The sequence below is a fragment of the Diceros bicornis genome, unplaced genomic scaffold (genome assembly GCF_020826845.1).
Source record: "Diceros bicornis minor isolate mBicDic1 unplaced genomic scaffold, mDicBic1.mat.cur scaffold_262_ctg1, whole genome shotgun sequence".
Classification (NCBI taxonomy): domain Eukaryota; kingdom Metazoa; phylum Chordata; class Mammalia; order Perissodactyla; family Rhinocerotidae; genus Diceros; species Diceros bicornis.
In genome coordinates, this window is record NW_026691138.1 from 345,619 (window position 1) to 364,586 (window position 18,968).

General features: G+C 47.9%; 1 long non-coding RNA gene across 1 annotated transcript in view; it reads right to left on the reverse strand.

Moving 5' to 3' along the window:
- The window catches only part of LOC131402764 (uncharacterized), a 77,359-nt gene extending 74,548 nt beyond the window's left edge, over positions 1 to 2,811 (reverse strand). Inside the window, exon 1 of the long non-coding RNA XR_009218948.1 lies at positions 2,764 to 2,811. This is a non-coding gene — a long non-coding RNA (uncharacterized LOC131402764). The remainder of the gene's footprint in view (positions 1 to 2,763) is intronic.
- Between the last annotated feature and the right edge of the window lie 16,157 nt (positions 2,812 to 18,968).

The following is an 18,968-nucleotide window of genomic DNA, read 5'->3' on the forward strand; positions in this document are numbered from 1 at the left end:
GATTACTGTATACAAATGTGCACACATGGGGCCCATCCCGGTGGCGGAGCGGTTAAGTGTGCACGCTCCTCCGTTGCGGCGACCCGTGACTCCCAGGTACAGATCCCGGGCGTGCACCGAAGCACCACTTGTCAAGCCATGCTGTGGCAGCGTCCCATGTGGAGTAGAGGAAGATGGGCACAGAAGTTAGCCCAGGGGCAATCTTTGTTAGACAAAAGAGGAGGATTGGCATCGGATGGTATCTCAGGGCGAATCTTTCTCATCAAAAAAAAATAAAGAAAAGAAAAAAGGGGCCGGACCCGTGGCTTAGCGCTTAAGTGCCCACACTCCGCTGCTGGCGGCCCGGGTTCAGATCCTGGGCGCGCACCAACGCACCGCTTCTCCGGCCATGCTGAGGCCATGTCCCACATACAGCAACTAGAAGGATGTGCACCTATGGCATACAACTATCTACTGGGGCTTTGGGGGAAAAGAAAAGTAGTGCACATCTGAACGAGGACTGGAAGAAAACACTAGACAATGAACAAAGACGATTTCATGTGCTGGTAGGATCACTGAGGATTTCTAAAAGATTTAGTCTTATATTTAATGGCCCTCCCTTCAGACCAATATCAGAAACAAAAAGGTTAAATATACAAGCTTGAGAATATTTCTCAATCATTCCTCCCTGCATCAATCACATTCTTCTCAAATCAGTGAACATCAAGCTCCTTTTAGGGGACACTTGTTTTCTCTTTGAAAGCCTCACACAGTTTCCTGTCTCTGCTGAGAGAAAGGCTCACAGCTCTTCTGCTGAGGGGTGGCTCTAATCCTCCACCCAATCCTTTATCGTTTCCTTTCCATGGGAGCCAGGGTGAGGGTACTGGGAAGGGACAAACAGAACAGTGGCCCCAGGAAGTGATAAGAGAGGTAAGAGTCAAATGAAGGCAGGTGGTTCTAGCCCATGAGAGCCCCACCGCTCACAGCTCCATACTGCACCATCCCAAGGGGGTGTAAGGTCCACTACCTCTTTGCCCAGCTGCGCCCTATCCACCAGAATAGAACTCTCCTTTATCCGTTAGGAACAGACTATAGTCCTGACCCCTGGCGACCTATCAGACAAACAGAGGAAAGGCTGATGAGAAGAAATCCTTGGAAGCCCAGTGTCCTGCTCAAGGGACCCAAAGTACGGGAGCATTCCCTACTGCTCCTGAGCCCCGAGGGGGCTGGATCCAGGCAGGCTGCCCCACACAACCTTCACTTCTTATTCTTTCTCACTCCACTGCAGCCTGGTTTCTGCCTGCCCCTCCACTGATGTGGCTCTTGCTAAGGAAAGGACGAGATGTCCTAAGGAGAAGACCCAAGAGCTCCTCCATCCCAGTCCATCCCTGAGGAACCACTCCCTCCTCCACAAGCCTTTCTCTTCCCCATCCCTCTCTTCTGCCTCTCCAATAGCTTCCAATCTTGTTCCTTAGCTCAGCCTTACTCCTTACCCTTCAGTGTTGGAATCCTTCTCCAAGGTCTGTCTTCTGCCCTCTTCTCTCCTCCTCTTCACGCTCCCCTGGGAGGCTGCATCCATTTCCAAGGCTTTCTCTCTCACCTCTACCCTGTTATCTCCACTCTCAACAACTCTACTGAGTTCCAGACCTGCTTTTCTAACTGCCTAATGAAAAGCACTGTTTACTAAATGCTTATTATGCCAGGCACTGCGCTAAGTCAATAACCAAGAACACTTACGAAGAAACTGAATCTCAGAGAAGGTTGGTAACTTGCCCAAAGTCATCCAGTTAATATGTGGGGAAGCAGGGACTTGAATTCGCATCCATGGGACTTTCAAGTCTGTGCAAGAAGCACCACACTCTACTGCATACTAAAAGCAATTTCACTCTCTACCTCCTCCTCGCGTCTCCCTCCCACTCAACCCAAGCCTGCCCCTCCTCCAGGACTCCCCCATCTGAGTTGAGAACATCAGCAGCCACTCATTTGCCAGTGGAGTCAGGCTCCACTCCTTCTAGCTCACTCCCTGGACCTCTTATCAAGCCCCAAATCTGGTCAATCCTCCTTACATGTCTCTCCACATGTCCCTTCTCCCCACGCCTTCCCAAGTGGCCTTCATCACCTCTTCCCCCAACCCTAGAAAACCCTGCATCGCTCACTCTCCACCTGTCTTCCAGCCTATGCCACAGCACTCCCCTGTAAGCATGCCAAACTCCAGCCACCCAGCATGCTCTCAGCAGTTAAAGTCTCCACCTGCCCCCTCCCCTCTGCCATGAAACCCTCCCACCCTCCATCCCCGGCCTATCTGGTAGATTCCTCTGCCACCTCCTCCACGATGCCTTCTCTCCCTTCCATTCCACCCCACGGACTTAACAATTCCCCTTTTGGTACTCTTATAGCACTTTCTGTATGCATTCATTTATGTATTTAAGTATTGATTATAGATATCTACCATGTGCCAGGAACTGCCCCAGGCGTGGGAATAAATGGTGAACAAGATAAAGGCAGCCTGGAACACACACAGCGCCGGGACACACTCGGGTACAGCTAGTTTTTTCAATGGTCTCTCCCACTAGAGTGTTATCCCCCCCAAACCTTATTCAACTTGCTACCCCATGTTCCAGTACTGTACATCCTGGTCTACAGTAGTCAGGCAATCATTTGCATAAAATAATTTATTAACTCAGAAAATCCCCCTAACAAATTTGCCATCACCCTACCCAAGTTTCTCCCTTTCAAAAGTGCCCCAGGGGGCAGAATGATTGGCTCTCAGCCCACGCCTCTTACCCGGACCACCTGTCCATCGAAGGCCTGCGTTCTGTGGACTTTGTGACTTCCGCTAATGACTGAGGGCAAGCTGGGGAGAAGCAAGAGATATGGTCATGGTAAGCACTGCGGGGTTCTGGCCTCTCCTCTGTCATTCCTCACTGGTGGCCCCCCCACACACACATAGTAACTGTTAGGGAAACTCTCTAGGTCAAAAAGAAGGCAGAGTTAGACACAGGTGCGAAGGTAAAATAATACAAACTAAATCGCTTGGTGATTTTAATATGCTGCCCGAGCTGAGACTGGTGTTTAGACCCACCAGCATAATGCGAGGATCTAGAGAGAAACTTTTTTAAAGACAAACAGGAATAGAACTGAAACAGAGGAATTTTTGAAGTTAATCAATTTGGCTAAAAATAAAGAAGGAATCCAAAGAAGGTCCAGGCACCCCAATCAATGCTCATGCGCCCTCCCTCCCACCAGGCTGATGCACGGAGCTCCCCCTGAGATGGAACAACACCCTCCACAGCTCTCTGGGGAGCGCTCACTGCTCCTCTCAGGCATGAGGAACCTTGCTTGGTACTGCTCTGTGGCTCTATCACACAGTAATCACTCCGGAGTTGTTTAATGCTCAACACAACTTGGGGAGGGGTAGTCCTTGTGCGAACTCACCTGTAAAGTTCATTTTCCAACACCTTCCTTCCACATTGTCCGTAATAGCTGTTTGCCAGGCTGAAGACTAAAGAATACCACCACCAATGAAACCAGTTCTACAGGTGTGTGGAACCCAAGAATGTCAGGACTGGAAGGGGGTCTGGAAAGTGGTCCTAGTCCAACTGCTCACCCAACTGCCACTGGGTTTCCTTCTCCAATATTCCCAGCCAGTGCAAGCACACCTCTAGGCATGCTGGGGTGCAGACCTGCTGCAACAGACTGGGCCACCTGTACTTTCCCTCTGCTTCCCCTCTGGGCCCTCGTTCTGCCTCTCAGGAATTCCATGAGAGGCCAGCACCTCCTGTGAAAGGCCTCAGCACCCCCATGTCTTGACATGAGTACAGCCATGTTTGGCCGCTCCATTGACCTACAGCCAGCAGCACAAAAAGAAATATAAAAGCTGCTTTCTGCATGGTGGCAACTGGCCCTTCTCCCATGGACATAGTTGCAATGTGTAAAAATTTCAAGGCCCTTCGGGCGCCGTAGCCTGGGGTGACTGGCCATCTGTGCCGGGCTGGGACGAAACCACAAAAACAATGCACGTACACAACTACTGGGCTGTGACAATAGCCAGGGGCCTCAGTGCACATACACCACTGATAATCTTTTGTGCATGGAAACACTGAATGCTTGCTCTGTAAACTCTGTAACTGCTTATATAAACAGCTGGAAAGCGAGGCCTGGTGAGAGTTCTACCTGTGGAAGGGACGCCTTGCCCCGGACGTATGATTCCCAACAAGCCGAGTCGATTGACAGGACTCTCCCGGCGTGGGGCGTGGATGCTGTGAGTAATTGATTTATTGTGAAGTAATTGATCTGATGTGTTCTCTTTTCGGTCAACCTGGTGTTTCTCTTTCCAGTTGACTTGTGTCATTTCCCTTCAGTCGATCTGGTGTTTCACTTTCTGATCGAGCTGGTGTTTTTCCCTCTTATTATTTGACCTATTCAGATCTGTTGGAGGACTATCGCCTTTACTATCCTCTATATAATAAAATATACCTTCAGTCCATTTGTTTGGAGTGGAGTTTCTTTTACGTCTCTGATTGAATCCCCCGAACCACTCATAACACCCCATTCCTTGCACCTGTCACCAGGTTGCCCTCAAGGCCAAGGCCTCCTGGAAAGAGTTCCTAATAACCACCTTCGCCTTTTCCTACAAAGCACCCTAAGCCAGAAAATGAAATGTGATGAATTTCGTCAAGTTGGCCTTCCCGGGAATAACCGCTTTTTTGGAGACGGTCGGGGTTACCCAAGAGCCTGGACTCTGAAAGCCCCGCGTCTTGGAGGAAGTGTTAGCAAACAGGCTTCCCTCAGTACAGTAGAAAAGCCGTTTACACACATAGCCCAGCTCAGGGACTTCACAACAAAGGCAGGCGTTGATGAGGCTGCCTGGTGTACGCTGTCATGTTTATAAATACCTGAGATTTCCCAAGAACCACAGAGAGCAGAGAACAGAAAAGAGTCAGCCAAGTCTGCCCAACACAGTCTCTTGAGCCATGCTCCTGATTTGCTCGGGAAATTCCAAAGCTTCACAATCAGATGTGGCTCAATCAAAGGGGCCACTTCAGGCCCTATGGCAAGAAAGTGGTCCCCCCACGCTCCATCAATCTTGAACAGGTCAATTCACGTCCTTCACCGTCTTGTCAGGATGAGAGTGGACGCTGCCGCAGGAGACCTGTAGCACCTGTCTCCCCTGAGGTCTGTCCAGAGGCAGTGGGACGGGTGAGAGCTCCAAAACACACGCGTCTCCCCTCGCTGAAACAAACACAACCAGGGCCAGTGCACTGATGCAGAGTCAGAGCACGTCTAACATGAGAGATGACACTGCCCCACCCCCACATTGTTACACAGTGAGATCGGAACGACTTACTCAAGCCACATAAGTTAGTGGCACAGCAAGGACCAGAACCCTGGTCCCCAAGTCCAACCCACTGCACCACACTGCCTCCATGACACACGGGGTTACTGAAAAGCATCCTTAGTCTTATTAAAGAAAGCTCTTCACATGTCATTTCACACCATTTGAATTTTTCAGGAAAGTAAAAGCAATAGCCACTTTCTGCAACAGCCACTAGGATTTCTCAGTACGGTGAAGAACAGCACATATTATATGACACCACTTCTAATAAAAGGAAGCAAAAAGAATACATTTGTAGATGCATTTGCTTGCACATGCGTTACATCTCTCCAGAAGGATAAACTGGAAACTGTTAACGACAGGGAGAAAAATCATGATGCTGGGAGGACAGAGGTGGAAAGCAGACTCTTCATCATATGTTCTATGGCGCCATTACGATTCTGAATTATGCGAATATGTTATGTATTCAAAACAGAAAATTTTAATTTTTAAATAAGCAAGAAAGAGGGAATGTTGTCTAGAAGTCACTCTAAAGAAGAAACTTAGGGCCGCCCCTTGGCGCAAGCGGTTAAGTGGGCGTGCTGCGCTTCGGATTCGCTGGCTTGGATCCCGGGCACGCGCCGACGCCCCACTTGTCAGGCCATGCTGTGGTGGCGTCCCATATAAAGTAGAGGAAGATGGGCATCAGATGTTAGCTCAGGGCTGATCTTCCTCACAATAAATAAATAAATGATTTAAAGAAGAAACTTAGCATTCTTTATAATCCTACTGGAGAGGCCAGATTGGTCTACGTAGGGAATTCCTCTGACAGGTCTTAAACAATGAAATTTTGACTATTTACAGTGGAGGCTGGAGTTGAGGAGAAGGTCTGTGAACGCACTGGTTCTCAACATACTCCTCACTAATGACCCTCTATCTTCTCCTATGATCCCCATCTTTAAAAACATCTCATCTACCAAATAAATGGCATTATGACTGTTATAATAATCCACTTGCCCATCCATATTCATCAGTGACTGATATAATTTGCAGACAGAGCTTTTGATCTGCATGAAATAACTGGTTTATCACAATGAGATGATGTGATTCTAGGCAAAATCAAAGAAAATGGACAATGATGTTAGCTCATATTAGTAGCTGAAAATATGAAGTACTTTAAAATACTGACAAGTGATTCACATCCCCCATTACTATCTGCATAGACCCCTAAGGGCCTGGGAAATGTTACTATATAACACTGAAAGGTAAACTGGCTCTAGCTCCAACTACCAATTGACAGGCAATACAGAGGACAGAGGATCATGTCAAACAGCACCACAGGGATGCACTCAACAAACTGCAGACTGGAAAATTCTATAGAATAAACAATGTCATTTCTTCGTTAAATACATTTCAAGGAAAAAAGAGTCAAACAGACTTAAAAAACTATAAAAGTCTTCTCAACCACTTGCAATGTCTAGACCTTATCCGGCTTTGGATTCAAATAAATTTTTAAATTAAGATAAAAATCTATTGACACTTATGAGACAACTGTCAGTTTGAACACTGACCAAGTATTTGATATTAAGGGATTACACTGTTAATTATTTTTAGGTGTGATGCTATACTTACCACTCTTTTCAGTCCTTGTTTTTGTAGATATGTACTGAAATATTTATGAATGAAATCAATTTTCTTATGATTTGCTCCAGATTTCCTGAGGGAGCACAAGGGGGAAATGAGTAAAACAAGATCGTCATGAGCTGATGATGGCGGAAGCTGGTGACGGTCCATGGGGTGCATTATCCTATTCCATCCACTCTGCGTATGTCTACAATCATTCGAAACAAAAGGTAAAAAGAAATGTCATTTGGCATCGTACAGCCAATAAAGACTTCAATACTAAGGGTAAAAGGATTCTGATATGAAATTCAGTGAAAAAAGGCAGAAAACAAAATATACACTGTGATCAAAATTCTATAAACAGACATTTGCATACAAATGAGGGAAGAGGGAAAAAAATGAAAAGAAAGATTTGTCCAGTATGTATTTCTGGGTAATTCCCCTTTATTTTAAAAAATGTTTCATATTGTCCTCATAATATTGATTGACTAGTGTCTACTTTTGAAAATATCATAAATCATTTCTAACATTTTATAATCCAATTTCAAATATCTGGAATAAAGCCTCCATCTTAAGGCTTTCATTGAATTTTTTGCCCAGACCACATTCTAGTCACTGTAGAGTGTCTCAGGATATCTCAAGCTAGGAAACAAAGGTCAGCACTCTGGGGCCAAAAAATAACATCCCTACTTATCAGCAAAGGACCTTTACCAAACAGGCTGAAAATAATCTAGTCCAGATAGTTCCAAACAATGTGCCTTTCAAGTCTCCATCTATGTTGTTGTTACGGTTTGCTTTATGTCATCAGATTCTTGAAAATCAGAGGGAGCTTCCTCAGCGAATCACAGCAGAAAAAGCCAAGGGGAGAGCCTCAATTTTCTCTTTTTGACTCCTGTGAAATCCAACTGAGAATATCTGTTGAGTTCCATCCCCCAAACTTTCGTCCCATCCTTACTTTTAGAGGACAGCAGTGTGAATCCATGGCCACAGGTGGCAGGTGAAATCTGAAAAAGAGTTCCCATAAAGCATTCACTGATCTGGGACGTCCAGTTTTTCCAGCAATAAATGGCAGCTTGTTTACCCATTCCAAGAACACACACTATTAACACAGCAACCAACACTTATGGAATGTTTGCTACATGCTAAGTGTTTGAGATGCACTATCTCATTTCATCTTCACACTCACCCAAGGATCTAGTTATCAGATCCTCCCCGTTCACCAAGACACAGTCTCGCAAAGCAGTAAAGTTGAACATAACCTTCGTTTTAATCTTCGCAACACCAGAGGGTCTACAGCTGGTAGACCCTGACCAGTTGTGTGACGTGACACAGACTGCTTGACCTCCCTGTGACTGTTTCCCTCTATGTGAACTGGAGTTCAGAATAATATCTCTCTTATTGGGTTGCTGTCAGGACCAAATGAGTTAATAGAGCTAAAGCCCCTACAGTGAATAGAACCTGACTTCATGTGTAAGAGCGACGGCACGTACTCACTATCATTACTGGTGGTAGTAAGAGGAGTAGTCGATAGAGGAGAAAATCGAGGCTCCTAGAGATTAAGTAACTTGCCTAACACAGTCATGCGGCTAAGAAGTGGAGGCTGTCTGGTTCCAGAATGCACCCTCTTCACCCTGACGCTGCACTGTGACATTCTCAAAGCCCTGCCATGAAGAAGCATTCATCCCACAGCCACAGCGAAAGTGACACATTCACAGCCCAGTGACTCTGTTGGGTGTTTCACCCAAACGCGATGTGATGTTATCAATGCTCAGTTTCACGGGCCGCGTGAGGAAACTGAGGATTAGGTGGGGCTGAAGCCAAGGGCAGCCTGGCTTCAGAATCGGCTCCTTTCCCATAAAACCCAGAGTGAGCACCTTCCCGGGTGGCCTGGGATAGTCCTAGCTTACACCTGATGTCCCAACGTTCACTCTCGAACAAACTGGACGATAAATTCTATGGTCACCCAAATGACGCCCCACTGTCTCTTGGCTGTTTACAGTTCATCACAGGCCTCTGTAGTCAGTCTCAGAGACTATATATAAACCTAATCCTTAGGAAAAGCCAGCTGACCAATAAAGAACAAATGTGAAGAATTTTCTTGGCGAGGATGCCGGCCCTGTGGACTAGTTCCCAGTGGGTGAGTTCGGCGCGCTCTGCTAGGGCGGCCTGGGTTCGGTTCCAGGGTGCAAACGTATACCACTTGTCAGTGGCCAGGCTGGGGCTGCGACCCACATACAAAATAGAGGATGATTGGCACGTGTGTTAGCTCAGGGTGACTCTTCCTCAGCAAAAAAAAAAAAAAAAAAAAGATTATTTTTTTAATTGCAGCATGGCCTGAAGAAAGCTAGCTAAATATTTCCTTTAAACTTGACTTGTTGGTGAATTGTTTAATCACGTCATCCCAAAGTGACATATCCCTCCTTTTGCCCTGTGATATTTTCTCTCCTCACATTCACAGGGAACATATACACATGCACCCCTGTGTGAGTCAAAAAGCTCAGTTCCCTGGCCTTTGGGAACGGCTTGGGTCCACAGAAACGACCCACTGGGGAGGCAGGAGCCAGCCCCTGACCACACGGCAGGAAACATAGAAAAGAAGCGAGTCCACAGAGGATGCCCAGCACTCTATGCTTTCTCTCATTGCTTGTGGTAGCTGTTGATTCAACACTCAACAAATACTTGGTGAGCACCTACTGTGTTATTAAATCTGCTGGTATGGGAAAAGGCTTCGAACAACACCTGACACAGAGTCAGCATTCAGTAATGTGTGTTATAATAATGTGCCAGCAGAGCACTTCCAACTATGGTGGAGTGAAGTGGTTAGTGAAGCTCTCACCAAAAAAGAACTACAAAAATGGACAAAATTATTTAAAAAACACCACTTCACGGCCTGGGAAATCAATAAAAGGCAAATAAACTGAGGAATCATTCACAGAAGACTGCGAGAACTACAGGTAAGAACAGCTGCAGTCTCCAGACTTGCTGTCTTGTGCTGTTCGTCCACCCCAGCTCAGTTAGCACAGGAGTTGGAACAGGGCAGGGCTGGCCACGAAAACCTTCAGCTTTGTTGTCAGAAAGGACAGACTTAAATTGGGTGCTGAAACTGGAGGATGCAAACTCAGGCCCAGCAGCAAACTAGTAGGAAACAAACAGGGAAAATGCGCAACTCGAGGAGCCTGACTGCAATCCTGATTGGGGGCAAGAGGAGAGGCAGACCAGCCAGAAATTTCATGGGAAGATGCTAGAAAGGATAGAGCGACAGAAGCCTCTGCTCACGTCCACGGCTGAATGAGAAACTGAACGAATGGACAGATGAGACCTGAGCACCAGTGGAAAGTAAAGATGAGGAGACTGGAGAACAGGCTGAACTTTGTTGTGGTTCCAACCTACACACAATCAAAGGTAGAGGGTAGAAACCTTAGAAGCTCAAGGTGTTTGAGCACAACTTCGGCCCAAATCATTGGCTGACCACAAGGGATGCAGACTGGGGGCAACCCTCAGGAAGTCAGGCTAAAAAAATAAGAGGGAGGGGGACAAAACAGAAACCGAGCAAAGACATCAGTGGCCACGCACAGCCCAGGAGGCTGAGGCTATAGATCAAGTCCATAAAAATATGAAAAATATCAGAATCCAAAGTTGTTATTATATATCATGAAAAACTCCAATTTTTAACAAAAAAAATACAATAATTAAGAAAGTGTGACATATACCAGGGGGAAAAAAGCAGCCAACAGAAACTGACACACAGTTGACCCAGATGTTAGATTTATCAAAGATTTCAATGAACTGTTGTTCAAAGACTATTTTAAGACCATGTTAAAAAACCATATGAATACATGATGACAATGACTTGACAAATACGGATGCTGAATACAGAAATACAAACACAAAAATCCTAAATAGAAATTCTAAAGTTGTAAAGCAAAATAACAAAATAAAGAATTCACTATATAGGCTCAACAACAGATTTGAGATGGCAGAAGAAAGAATCAGTGAACTTGAAGAAATACCAATAGAAAGTATTCATTCTGAAAAATAGAAAAAAAAAGACTGAAAAAGAAAACGAATGGTGCTGCAGAGACCTGTGGCACAACATCAAGTGTATTAACATTCAGGAAATGGGAGTCTCAGAAGGGCAAGAGAGAAAGAAAGTAGAACAAAACACTTATAGAAAGAACGGCAGAAAACCTACCAAATTTTATGAAAAACAGAAATCTACAGATCACAGGTGCTCAACAAAACACAGTTAACCTGTTAACAAACAAACTCTGGAAAGCATCCAAAGAAAATGGACTCATCAGGTACAAGGCAACAGCAATCAGATTCACGGCTCACTTCTCATCAGAAACTATGGAGACCAGAAATGAATAGAATGACATATTCAAAGTCTGAAAGACAAAAACTGTCAACCAAGCATTAATTCTATACCCAGCAAAATTACACTTAAAAAAAAATTGAAGCTGGAATAAAGACATGACCAAAGAAAGACTGTCAGAATTCACTGAGAGCAGACGCGTCTAAACAAGAACTAAAGAAGTCCTTCACGCTGACAGGAAATGACAGCAGATGGTCAGTAACAATCACAAGAAGAAATGAAGAACATCAGTCAAAGTAATTATAAAGGTAAATATAAAACACTGAACAAATATATTTTGTCTATCTTCATCCCTTAAGAGATTTAAAGGACAATCGCACAAAATCATAATTATAAATTGCTTTGCTGGGCTTCAAATGTATAAAGATGTGGTATATATCACAACAACCACACAAACGAGAGAGGAGGAAATGGAGCAATGTTGGAACAAAGTTGCCTTAGTTTCCTCAGGATTAGGTCACTAAAAACCGGAAGTAGATTGTGATGAATTAAGACACATATTTTAATCCCAAGAGCAACTACTAAAAAAAAAAACAAAATATAGTAAAACACCCAACAAAGGAATTTAAAAGGTCCGCTAGAAAAATACCTATTAACCACAAAAGAGGGCCTCAAGGGAAGAGCAGAGAGATAAAAACGACATAAAGAAACAAACAGCAAAACGGCAGATGTGATCCAGAAACTCATTCTGTGAGGCCAGGAATATCTTCATACCAAAACCAGTCAAGACATCACAACAAAGAAATCCTCAATAAGATGTTAGCAAAACCAACCCAGTGGAAAAAGGATTATTGTCCAAGAACAAGAGGAATTTCTCCCAGAAATGCAAGCTGGTTTAGCATCCAACAATCAACTAACGTAATATATCCTAGTCACAGAATAAAGGACAAACATCACATGATCACCTCAACAGATATACAAAAAGCATTTGACAGAATCTAGTCCCTCTTCAGGATTTTAAAAATGAAAAGAAACTCCGCAAAAGGTAGGACAAGAAGGGAACTTCCTCAACTTGAGGAAAGGCATCTGTGAAAACCTTACAGCTGGCATCACCCGCAATGGTCAAAGACTGAAGGTTGTCTCCCTAAGATCAGGAACAGAACACAGACAGCACTTCAATTCAACACTGTACTGAAGGCTCTACCCAGTGCAATTAGGCAAGAGAAAGAAACAAGGGCATCCAAATTGGAAATGAAGACGTGAAACTGTCTTGATTCACAGACAATCAGACAACACCATCCTGTATGTAGATAACCCTAAGGAATACACAACAACATATAGAACTACTATACAAATTCAGCAAAGTCAAAAGACAGAAGGTCAATATACAAAAACCAAAGGTATTTCTATACACTAGCAAGGAACGTTACAAGAATTAAGTTGAGAATACAATTCTATTCAAAATACCATCAAAAAGAATAAAATGCTTAGGAATAACTGAAACAAAAGAAATGCAAGACTTGTATACTGAAAACCACAAAACATACTTGTGAGAAATTAAAGACCTACTTAAATGAGACATTCCACTTTCATGATTTGGAAAACTCAAGAATTTCTAGAGGGCATTTGTGCCCAAATCAATCTACAAATTCAACATAATCCCTACCAAAATCCCAGCAAGTACTTCTGCAAAAACTGACAAGCTAATCTTAACATTTATGTGGAAAATCAAAAGACTCAGAATAGACAAAGCAATTTTTAAACCAAGAACAAGCTGGAGGACTTACATTTCCCAATTTCAAAATTTATTATAAAGCTACAGTAACCAAAAGAGCATAACTTTAGCATATGGTTAGACACATAGATCAACGGAACAGAACTGACAGTTCAGAAATAAGCCCTTACTCTTTACAGGTAACTGATTTTGACAAAGGTGCCAAAACAATTTAATAAGGAAAGGATAGTGTTTCAACTAATGATCCTAGGACAATGGGATATCCACATGCAAAAAGACCCCTACCCCACACCATACACAAATACCAGCTCAAATGGCTGGACCATAGACCTAAACAGAACTAAAACTATGAAGCTCCAAAAAGAACACATAGGAAAATTATTTTTGTGATCTTGGGTTAGGAAAAGACTTTTTAGACATACCAAAAACACAATCCGCAGCAGAAAAAGTGATCAACTGAATTTCATTGAAATCTAAACATTTAAAAAAAAAGACACTTAAGAAAATCAAAAGCAAAGCCGTGGAATGGCAGAAAATATGTGCACATACCATGTATATGAAAAAGGACTCTATCCAGCACACATAAATAACTGTTACAAGTCAATATTAAGGAAAAAACAACGCAACTTGTCGTTCCTCTGCAGCTTCAATGCCCCGTTTCTCTTGATCTCCCCTTTTCAGTTTAACATCACTTGGTACCCTTGACACACAAGTCAGAAGCCAAACTGGTCCAATCTGCTGCTGTTTCACCCCGCATGGAGATTCCCACAAGCATCCCCAACAAGAACCTATCCCAACCACCTCGTTTTGCTCTTCTGACTGTTGGCTCCAAGAGAAGCCGCCCCAGGTCGCCCTCTGCTGCCATCTTTTCAAAGCTGAGTCAAGGCAGACGCCGCCTGTGCAAACGGCCTAGTGTGTGCGGACCTCCGCTTCTCCTCGCTCCTCCCTGTACCTGCCCCAGTTAAGGCTTCCTTTCCCACTGGTCCACCGACTCCAGCCGGCCCGCAAGGTCCCGGAGCTTTTGCAGCCGGCTGTCCTAACATCAGAACTTCCGGGGCCGACCGCCCGAGTGCGGGTCCCACTGTCCCTCCCCCTACCAGCTGTGGGGCCTGGGGCCTGTCCCTTGACCTGTCTGAGCCTCCCTCTGCTCCCTGATCTGCGGGGACAACCCCGACCCCCTGGGGAGGTGCGGCTACCGCGGGCCGCCACAACCCCGCCATTTCTGCACCTCCATCAAGGCGGGCAGCGCCCCTGTCGCCTCCCCCACCTGTGCCTGCGGCCGCTCGAGGGGCGCCCTCCCGGAGTCTCACCGTCCAGCGCGGCAGCTTCTCCAAGAGGCCGAGGGCCCGGGGAGCGCCTCGGCCAGGAGCTGGGCAGCACGAAGGGGGGCCGCCGTGTGCCCCGACAAGCTGCAGACCCCACGAGGATGCGGTCAGCGTGGGCCGCGCGCTCGCCCACCTACCGGCCCAAGGGCGCGCCCCCGGCCTCTGCCGCCTCCTGCCGGCTCCGCGAGCACACGGCCGCCGTCCACAGCCCTCGTCCCTGCCCTGGGCTGCCCAGCCGGCGACCCAGACGGGGCCTCGCCGCCGGCGCCATCGCCCCTTCATGCCTCCAGGCCACCCGGTGAGGCCAGCTTGTGTGACCCTTGACCCCATGCCCCGGCGAATGCGCCTGCCACCAGGTTTCCGATTGGCTGAAGGCAGAGGCGCTGAGGGCCCCCAATGGCGCAGCCAGGGGGAGTGGCTGGGCTGGGCGAAGTCGGGGACCTGGGATCCTCAGGGTGGTGGATGGGGCCCTGGTCCTGGCCCGGCCACCTGGTGCGCGACCTTCCTCTGAGCTCCAGCTCCGCCTGAGCGCCGTCCCCTCCCCGCGCAGCGCACGTTTCCAGAGCATCTGCCCGGCTCCGGCAGCCTCAGGGCGCTTTCCTGTCCTGAGGCCCTTTGCTTCTTTGCATCAGCCTGGGAAACGCTGGAGGGGTGGCGCCCTCCGCGCATCTCCAGGTAAGTCCTTCCCCTGCCCTGTGTACTCCCTTTGCCACTGTCCGTCGTCATCTCTTCCCTGGCCTTGTTGTGGGCGTCCCCCGCCCCCATCAGCTACTAGGCCACTCACTCCCTGCTCCAGCCACAGTGAGCTAGAGGGTAGCTCTTCCTATTGGCATTGGCTGCCAAAACCCCCCGCAGGTATTCCCCGCTGTCTTCCACAGTGCGTCCTCCTCCCCGGCTCACCTCGCTCCTCAGCGCTTCATCCACTTGAGCAGAGGGCTCCACTTGTGCCTTCTGATCCCCGCACTGTTTCAGGCCTCCCTACTTTGCACACACTGCCTCCAATGCCCTTCAGATGTCTGGCAAACCCCTAGTCGTCTTCTAAGTTCCAGCTCAAGCACCTCCTTTGAACTTCTGTGAAGGCAAGAACTTCAGTTCCTTCAGGTTGTCCTCACCAATGTTGTCCTCCTACAGGTTGGCAGGCGGCAAGGAACGAGGGGTGCCCTCCTGAATGAATGACCAGGAGTCTGGGGCCCTGGGTTCTAGTCCTGGTTCTGCTACTGACTAGTTGTCTCCCTTTTCTGGATCTCCCGTCTGAATAGAGGGGACGGGTTAAAACAAAAGTCAATACATGAAATGCATTTTTGTAAATGAATGAGGTGTTTTGACTTTATGACTTGTAGGATGTCTTGCAGCCGGTTATGGTCCCTGATGGTCATTCCCAAATACTAGCCCCAAATGCTGAGGGCCAACGCCCTCTGACTTCCCTCACTTGCTTGCTTCTCTATCTTTCTCTTGATATTGCTTGATCCCTGGAAGTAATCCAGTTTTAATCTACTCCCAACATCAGTTTAGATTACTTTGTTGTTCCGGAGTGTGCCTTGAATCCAGTCTGAAATGTGCTTTTACTGCGACGATTGTCTTTTTGCAAACGACAATGTGTACGGAATACATATATTAACGTCAAGACAGTAGTTAAGTCTGGGCAGGAAAGAGAGAGGAAGGAGAATGGTGTCTTCCACTCTGTAATATTTCTTAAAAAATGACATCAATAAGGTGTGCTCTGTTAAATCTCAGCAAAGAGTAAATGGTTTCTGTTATCCTAGTCTCCTTCTAAGTATATTTAAAATAAATATGTAACTGGAACTAAGATGAAATAACACTAATCTAATAGATCCTATTTGCTGGAGTGCTCCCACCATCTCATGGACAGCTCATGATGGGTTGGTGATGTCACGGACCCCATCTAAAGGTTGTTTACCAGCTGTGGAGCTAGTGAAGGCTCGGTCACCAGCAGCAGAGCCAGAGTTACCTCAACTTACAAAGTTAGAGCCACATAGCACCAGATCCTGCTCCAGCTGTGGACTAGTGACAGGTCTGGCGCCAGCTCTAGAGCTCAGTTGCAGCCAGCTCCAAAACTAGAGCTCCCTCCAGCTCCCACACTTGACCAGCTCCAGAGCAGCAGCCATTTCCATCACTAGCTCCCGCACCAACTCTGTCAACAATGCAGAGCTAGAGTCAGTCTCAGGACCGGAGCCAATTCTAGAAGCAGGTCAGGCACCATCGCCTGAGACAGAACGAGCTCCAGCCCCACATCAGGTCCAGCTCCTGGGCCAGTTGCACAGCCAGAGCTGGTGGGATCTCCAGCCACAGCAGTGGCTCCAGCGTAGAGCAGCTGCAGCACCGCCCTCATCGCCAGTAAGTAAGGCCCGGCCGGATCCAGCTCCACCCTAGAGCTGTCCTTCACCTTGCCTGTGAGGGCAGGATGTCTTTTCCCTTTTCTATGTTTTATGATTTTTTATGTTTTATGTGTTCAAATGTAGATTCAATAAAGTTTAATGTTTTCATCACTTAAAGTTGTACAATTCAGGGCCGGCCATTAACTACATCTTCTATGCTGTGTACCGTCACCATTATCTAGTTCCAGATCATTGCTTCACCCCACCAGAAAGCCTGTACCCATGAAGCAGCCATGGCCCCATATCCACTCCCACACCCCCTGACAAGCACTGATCTGCTTCCTGTCTCTGTGCATTTCCCTGTGCTTGGTATGGCTGTCCTGAGCACAGCCAACCTTCCCTTGGCCGCTCCCCCCCATGCTGAAGACCCCTGAGGATGCCAATGTGTTCAGTGCCATGATTCCGAAGCCTAGTATGACTTTGACTTGAAGAAGCCCACCGTCACCAAGGGGGTGAGATCAGGCATGGAGCCAGCTCAACCCGGTCTCACGCGAAGAGGAGGGACTCTATATTGCCAAGGGCCCCTTCTCCTCAGTCCCTAGTGCTGTTCAGCCACAGGGCCACCCTCCCCAGGGTCTGGCTAGCTGGGGAGACGAGCACGTACAGACTAGAGTGACAAAAACCAGGTGGCCATCTTTTCTGTCCAACCCGCTGGCCCAGGCTACCCAGGAGCAGTTTCACCCTGAACCTCTCGTGCTGCAGGCCTGATGCCTGCCAGTCAGCAGGCTGTCCTGGCCTGCCGTGGACCCCGGCAGCCTTAGGTGCCTTCTGCCCTCTAGGGTCCAAAGGACTAGCTGACCTTTGCCAAGGAGTGCTGCCCATGGGCATGAAGCCCTGCCTGCCACTGAGGCACTGCCCTCTGTGCACCTCCCTCACACCTTCCCAGGTGCGGGTCACTTGCATCTATGACTTCAGGTGTCCCAGAGTCCCCACTCACCCAGGGGGCGTGACCTCTGCAAATGCAGCCCTTCCATCCAGCCTCCAAGCCTCCAGGCCCCAACATAGGCTTCAGGACCAGGGACAGCTCCCACACCAAGCGCTTGGACACCTCAGATGAGGCCAGGACCTCAGTGGCAGGGACATTGTCCAATGCTCAGCAGCACTTGGCTGGTTCCTCCAGGTCCAAGGTGAGGAGAGTAACATGAGTTTTGACCCAGAGTCCCCTGATTTCAAGGAAAAGAAGGTGACTGACCTACCCATTCTCCCTGACAGCCCATTCCCAGTCCCTTTTTGCCTGGGACCAGTGTTTCACATCCACACCCACAAAAGGGCCAAGAAGCCCAGGAGCTGGATGCCGGCCTGGGGTATCCTGCCGGGTCCAGAAAATCTTCTGATCATGCCATCCCCCACAGTTATGGAAATCAACCGCACCCTGGTCCCCGATGGTCTCTGGTTTCATCTTGGCGTCCAGCAGCACCTCTTCCTCCTCAGCCTCCACCACAGCCGTGGCAGCTTTGGTCACACACAAGCGTTGTGTCTCAGGCTCTTCAACCATAGCTCCTCGCTGGCCCTCTCCATGCACCCGGTGGGCGATGCTGCATCATCCCAGTCCACCTGGAATAAACAACAGCAACGTGGACAGGAGCGTCTTGTTTAGCCCACTGGTGGGACATGCCCTTGGTCCCATCACTCAGAGCTCTCTGAGCACAGACCTGTCCTGAATGGCTACTTTGACAAGAAGCCCTCTCTGGGCCCTCCAGGCAGCATGCCCAGCCCTGGGAGGAGGTAGGCGACCGCCACAGTGCCCACTGTACATGGGAGGAAATGCATGCAGCCTTCTCATCCTGTTGGTTCTCGGGGATCTAGGCTTGAGTGGAGGTGGATAAGGTGCCCACACCAAGCTCCCTCCAAATCTAGGATCTAACCGCCAGAGGCTCTGATGAGACTGCTCGTTCACGTCCAACCAACCTGTAGTGAGGCCCGACTCCTTGCCTGAGTCACAGCCCTGTGTGATCTGGTCCAGACACCGTCCCCAGAGTGCACCCCTCACCGCACCCCACCCTCCCTAGAGCCTTCCTCCCCAAGGACCCTGCCAAGCCCCTGCCCCATTCAGAGCTCCTGGCCTGCAGTGCCCCTCCCCCGAGCCCCCTTCCAGGATGCACTCACCTCTGTGCTGGACTCACAGGCCACCTCCTCAGGCTCGTGTGCTAGCAGAGCCTTTAGGGTCAGATTGACCTGGGGTCAAACCCACAGCTGCGTCACCTCACAGCCCTGTGACAGGCAAGGTCATGTGGTGTCTTCTCAGAGCCTCAGTTTCCTCCATGAAAAATGGGGTCAGTGA